Genomic DNA, 7500 nt, shown 5'->3' on the forward strand with positions numbered 1-7500 from the left:
ATAAATATTATGTACACACACATATCGTATGCTGTCATTTTAATTGTAGTGTTTATCTGTTAATAAATCTTTTGTAGGAGTAGTTGTGAAATAGAATTTAATTGCCTGAGTACTTTGCACTGTTCTAATTGTATTGGTAATTAATTAATTGCGTATTATTTAATTGGACACAGGAAATAAATTTGCAATAAATAGTACACAATTTGATGTATGCAGTGCACGCCACAATGTAAATATTGACACACAATTCAATCCAGTTAATTAATAATGTGCGTAGCAGATGCGCGCACCCAAAAAATATTTCAAGAAAACTGCAAATTTTTTTTATTTAACCGCAAAACATAGTAATTAAAAATCAATTTACCTGCCGTCCAATTTATTTGAAGTCGATTTGTGCCGAGAGAGCAACGTTCAGCGGACGACACTCAAAACTGAGGCTCCCTTTCAATAAACGGTGCAGGTTACTGCTCGAAAGATGCACAAAAAGGCAGCAGTTCGTTTATGTCAAAATCGCGGTTGTAACATGTCCATTCACTACCAAGAATCAATTGGCGCGCCGGTAGCCTCGTACACCAAAGCGCATTCGCTGCAGCCGCTAAGTTCCCAAACCTCGTCCCAAAAAAATCGCGCGATCCGGTCGTGCACACCAGTGGATACGCAAGGCTCTACAATAATATGAAATTCTTCTAGCGAAATTGGATAGAGGTGCTCGAAACTTGGTAGCCAAATTGCGAAAACAAAGTCACGAAACATATTTCTGTACTCAAACTTAGGTTAGTTGTAGTCTTACAGATTCTAAGACTTTCAACAACAATTTTTATGTTCAAGTATGGCTATAAGACCGTAGGTTTTCTAAAGTTTTTTATGACTACCTACAAGTATTGAGTAATTACTTAGTAGTAAGTAGAGAAACGTTGAGGCCTCTCAGACCAGTAGCATACAGTCACTGAATCGTGCGCCTACTGTCTATGGACACAGTTGCGCCCTATTAGACAAATAACATCTCTAGTATATAGCACAGAAGTGTGACTTGTCTACTGGAGTGCTAAGAAATTGCGCCCTATTAGACAAACAATATACTGTCTGTTCCCCGTAAGTGTAAACTTTGAAATCATCAATATCTCCGCTGTGTTTTGGACTTTCGCTATGATCTTGGTATCGTTAGAAACCGCTAGGCCTGGCATTTCTGTTTATCAAATTATCCAAGACCTTCCTATACTGGAAACGGAACGATAATACTTTTGCATATCAAAGAGAAACGGTTGGAGCAACGGTTATTATCCAATTATCTTGTAAGACCAACGGATCAGGAACTGGAACCATTTAAGATAATTGGTGTAACATGGTCCAACTGGAGCAGCTCTTAGTGCTCTAATGAGCACACCTGGTGTGACCTCTACTTCATTACTCGCCTCCGAGTTCACACTTACAAAGAATAGACAGTACCTTAGTATATAGCTGCAGAAGGCTGTACTATGTCTCAGCAACTCAATGCGATCGGAGGGTCATCCTCCAAGCCTGTTGTTTTAACAACGACGAAAGATCTGCAAATTCAAGCAGGCAAAAAACATCGGGCTCGAGAGAGTCTCCCGTCTGCGCAAGTAAGAACTCGTGCAACTCATCTCCGAAGTTAGAGACCTGGAGAAGGCACGAAAAATTCAATGCGCTTGTCAAAGTGGACGATATTCGGCAATGCCCGCAGTCGTCGACAACTTTGCGTTGTGTCAAGCAGAAATGCAAAAAGTTCGCGAAGAGGTAGATACCTCCTTGAGAACCAAAAATGTTAGTCAAGATATGCAAAATCCTCTATACCGCTTAGCTGTCATAAAAGGACTTTTCCCGAAAGTAGGACACGTACCCATAGCATCACACATCGCAAAGAAAGGTGCTGGCATCTTGAACGAGCTAGATGGTCAACGTGAACAAGTGACCAAAGGTAGTAGAACGGTGACCGAAGGTCGTACAACGGTAACCTTCAAATTCTTCTGTGGTGTAGACGGTAGTCTTACCGAAAGAATGATGGAGAAGCTGAAACCCCACGCTCAGGCGTCATTCCATCTGAGCAGAAGCATATAAAGAGAGAAGATGGAGTGTCCGTCTAGGCATGGGTGGGGTGATAACGTTGCGATGGTACGAAGTGGAGCCACTACCCTAACATGGTAACTTTGAGTTAGCTCTAGAATGACAGCTTCGACACTTTCGCTGCAAGACGCGCTTGCAAAACGAGGCGTAGACGTTGACAGTAACTTTCACATCAGTACAGCGCGCTAGCACTACTCAGCTAAACAGGAAAGCGGTAAATCCGCATGTCCTTTGTAAAGCTGACCTTGGTGAAAGAACCAGACTTCTTCTTGTTGTCAGGTCATTGTTCGAGTGTTGATCAGCTTTCTCGCAGCTTTCTCTAGCTACCGTCTTCTCGACCTGACGCTAACTCGAAATTATCATATAAGACACAGCGTAAACAACAGCGCCGCCTCTTACCATCACAACGATATCACTGCTCCCATGCCTAGACAGGCACTCCATCTTTTCTTTTTATATGCTCCTGATCTAAGACATTCTTACACTTATCAAATTCGAAACCTCGAAGACGGTAGAGGGATTATATTTAGCAAATTTGTGTTCAGTAGCACTAGAATGAATCGTCTACAAGTAGTCCACAACTGGATATCGAAACAGAAGGAAGTCCGACTTACCACAGACAAACTAGATCGTCCCGACACTGAGTGGGTGTTTCTACGATTTATCAAAGTCCAACACTCCATCGTCCAGACTCGAAAGGCTCTACTTGGCACAGGGTCTCTACCCGACTCGCTGCTCCAGAAGAAAGGCCTCGTTGCTATGGACACGCGGACTGACAACCTTTGACTATTTCAGAAGTCTTGCTCCACAATAAGGGGTGCGAACAGATTGCATTACCAGTAAAGCCCGCCACATCCTTTTACAAAGAGCAGAGCTGCTTGCAAGATGTAACCAAGACCAACCTAGACAATCTCGACGAGATCGAAAAACATTTCAAGTTGAGTATTCATGTGTACCAGCCGACGGAGCAAGTGTGGCAATTGACTCAACAACCCGCCCACTATCCCAACACGATGACCATCGGAATGTTCAAACAGCATGCCTTCTATATCAAAGATATTAAGAAGGTGGCTGGTCTCTATCTCTGTATTTATTGCTCCAAATCCTTTACTCAAGCTTGTCATCTCCAACGACACGCCGATTGGTGTACCCAAGGTCTTACTAAGATTGTTTACCATGTGACAAGTTTGACAAACTACAGCCGGCCTATGAGAAAGCGTTATACCCCGAAACAAACTCGAGCAAAATTGCCACTCATTGGCTCGAGTACGAAAGTCAACTACGCAGTGTCCACATCAACTACGCGGTGTCAACATCCACCACGCTCACTGCGGTCACGGTGGCGAGATTTGGATCGCAGGTGCTCCCGTCGACGGAATAGCCTGTCGAACCGAATTTCAATTGCACGGCTGCTGCTGGCACGGTGCCCCACACATCAACCCCACGAAGGGTTGTACGAACAGACAGTCGCACGAGACCAAGCCATCCGAGACGCCGCATTCGATCTCGTGGTGATGCGACAATGTGAGATTCCCCAAGCAGCCAAACATTTCCCGATCCAAGAACCGAAGCGTATCCACATACTATCGCGTACGACTTCGAAGCCTATCTTGACAAGAGGAAGCCCACTCACCCACAAAGTCCCTAACCCTCGAGACCGAAAAGATGCTCATCTCGGTTGGAGTCAAGCGCATCAGATCGTGTCAAAATATTGTGGGATTCGATGCCAATGCCTTATATCTTTCGTCAATGGGTAAGGACATGCTCTGAGAAACAGGGAAGTCCAACAATATAACAACCCCAGTACGATGCAAAATCATTCATTAGCAAACTACTCGCAGTGAAATGGTTTGGTTTTGCTGAGGTCAACATCCGAGTCCCACAACATCTTCGCAATGAATTTGCAGAAATGTGCCCTTTATCCTCAATCGAGAGGTAGACGAAGTCAACGTCTCTCAAGACATTCTGGATTATCTACAAGACACCGGCCGGAAACGCATCCAAACGGAAAAGCTACTCGGTACCACATCTGCCAACCAGATCCTTCTGTATGCTCCCATGTTTCGATGGTACATTGAACCCGGTCTGGATGTCACCGCCACATATCGCATGATTGAATGCAACGCCAAGAAGATATTCGAGCGGTTTGTGAAACAGGTCACCGAGGCGAGACGCACCGGAGATGTGGACAAAGAAAACGCCCTATTGGCAAAAGCGTTCAAACTGTTTGGCAACAATGCCTACAGTAAACTCATTAAAGCACTGCTGTTTTGCTCATGCGAATATAGGACAATTGATTCGGTTTGATAGAGAGTAGTAATCCCAGTGTTTTGTCGGGAAAGAAGTTGTAGATGACATCGCTCTTGCTACCATTCAAGTGGCCAGGTGATATGAGAGAGCATCTTATCAATACGAGTGGATATTGGTGATGTCGACTTGTCTTGCGCTATTGTACACTTTGCCATCTTTCAAGCGCTTTGGTTCAAATTCCAATATATCTCTCAACCCGGTCTTGACTGTAAAGTCAATTTTGTAAGCATCAGCGAGGATTATTCACGATTTCAAGTTATTTTATTTGGATTGTATGGTAATACCATCTTCATCGTCATCATTCTTTGATGTAAACAAATTAATTTCTAAGTTCAAGTCGGTAATGTTGTAAGCACCCGGTGGTGTCTGAACTCTAACCCACTTTGTACCGTTGTAGTACCTGAGCCAATTTGTTGTCTCTCGTGATGTTGTATTATGAATACCACCTATCGCTGTCGATCAACGCCAGTTTATAATCGACGTCTATGTGAAGAGGTGGGAGCAGTTCTGCGGTAAACTTAGAGCTCGAACCTCCCGCGCGATCGGTGTCTAATGCTAGAACCGTTTCACTCATGGCACTATATATAGAATTATATAAGATTTTTTCTCGTTTCGCAGATATGTTTGCATCCATCCAAGTACTCGATCCGTGTAAACTCTTTCTACCGATACAATCGAGTTGCATAATCCAAGATGATATCGGTCTACATTCTATTGTTATTTTCTTGGATAGCTACCACGAGTCCTAGAATGACAAGTATGAATTCCATACGCATTGCTTTCATATGCATTTCAAGCTCATCATAGAGATAATGGGTTGTCATACTTCGGCTCGATTGTGCTAGAGCCATGTCTATACTACTGTTGTATATAATCGTCGTGAATGTCTTTATAGTCTTCTTCGGTGATAATACCATCCACCAATAACCTGTCTATGATCTCCACGATCTAATTGTCCAGAGCACTGCTTTCGTTACCGGCATTTTTGCTGGCAATAAGAACTTTCATTCGACAATAAAGTTCGTTTAGGACTTGTAATATTTGATTTCGGGGACTTGCGGCCGATACTTCTTGGATCGTTTGTTGACGAGAAGGTCAGACAGTTCGACAAGTTTGTTCCAGGTTTTGAAGGCTCCACCGCTGTACGTCTTGTTTGTTTTGAATCGTTTGGTTAACAGCTCCAATTGGTCCGTATCTATCTTTCTCGACATGACCTTCTTACCATCTTTGTAGGCTTCCAGTATCATGTTTGTCAGTTGCATAGGGTCGATGTATAGATTGCCAAAGGTGGATTCGGATGTGAGTTTGTAGGGGTGTTTCGGTGTGAGTTCTCAACCCTCCTTGCTTGTCTCGGTGCATTTCTTTCCTTTCCTGTTGGTATGAGTGGGGACTATTTTAGAAGAGTACTCTTGTATACTCTTTAAAGTTTTATTGTAGGTTAGTAAGGTCTCCATGGTTCTTTCAATAGATGTTTCTCTTTGTGGTGTTTTAAATTTCTTACTAGGACCAAGCGATTGCACTTCTTTGGCAACATATTGCTGTAACGGATCAATGTGAGATAGGACACCTTTCACTATCTCGGAGGGTAAGTGAAGATTATAGCTGACCAACACCTTCGGTTCTAGTCCTGCATCTATATCGAGCGCTGTCGTAGAAGCTACCTCTGACGTTGGCAATGGTTCTGTCAAGACCTCTGGTAACGCTGGAGCACCCACAACGGCTGCGAGAGGTAGTAAATTTGCAATAGCATTGACGATACCGGCCTGTGTTATTGCCAGAGCCTCTTAACCCTCTTGTAATTTTTCTATCAATTTGTCTTGTTGTCTGTCCAACTCTGCTTCGATAGGTAGTTGCAGGGGTTGAGCCACATCTTCCTGAAAACGCTGTTTGCCGATTTCTTCGTCAACGATTCGCTTCTTGAAAATCTCCCTATTCTTGAGAAATTTCTCAATCAAAGCTTTGCAATCTTGCATGGTCTCCACTTGCGCACAAAAAATCCATACTATACTATAGGGTTACGTAAAATTGTTGTGACTGTAACATTTATTGTCATGACAGTAACTAGTTATTGTAGTGAGAGTACGTAGTTATTGTAGTAGATAAAATTTATCGAATGCACAACGATATAACTCTGGTATACAATTGCTCTTCTTGTCGAGAAGCATGAAAGAGAATGGTTCGCAAGTTGCCTTCCTATAGATATCGGCAAAATCTTCATTGCCGATGGCGTTGCCGCGATCGTCCGCTATATGTCGAATATCTTTGTTGTCCAGTTCGTGAAATAGGCAGACGGCTTTGGTATTTCGACGTATGTATTTGGGACATCGTTTAGCTCTGTGTGAGATAAAAATATAATTGCAGTTGTGGTTCTTATACAGTGAAAAGTACTCCTTGATGGGTTCCATGTGACTGCTGTCTGTTTTCATACCGTTTGGGTGTATACCATGATATAGTGGGCATGCAACCTTGAATTATTTTACGGTTAGCAACATAATCAAGCACCTGTTTAATACGTCGAACGAGATGTAGTGGGTGCTCCATAGTTGTCGTATTGAATTCAGGCCCATGCAGCTGCCATTGCACACAATTCTGTAATTCTATACTAGAGATGTTATTTGTCTAATAGGGTGCAACTCTTCACATAGGGTACCCGGTGGTTGTGCGACAGAATGGCATCTACAAGTTCCAGTAGTATATCTGGTATCATAAATGACACAACTTGACACTACCCCATATTTTCGCAGACTCGAGGGGCTGAGCTGCCCCAAAGGGGGAGGGGGAGAAGACCCGAGAGGAGGAGAATATATGGGGGAGAAGTAGGTAGTATGATTTTAATCCCAGATATACTACTTCTATACAGATAGTAGATTGCCATTTCTTACCCGTGCTCTATCAGTTTGCTGTTAATGTTGTTATTATTGTTATTATTATTATTATTATTGTCGTTGTTATTATAATTGTTGTGATTGTTCACAGTCTCTGCTGTTGCTGCTGCTCATAATTACACTGACTAATTAACCAAGCTGTCTCCGTTTTCAAGAGTAACCTAAACGATTTTACGGATGCTAGAAAGACGGTCAGAAAACATTTGTCAACATGAAACTTAGT

Source organism: Corticium candelabrum, chromosome 22, assembly GCF_963422355.1.
Source record: "Corticium candelabrum chromosome 22, ooCorCand1.1, whole genome shotgun sequence".
NCBI lineage: Eukaryota > Metazoa > Porifera > Homoscleromorpha > Homosclerophorida > Plakinidae > Corticium > Corticium candelabrum.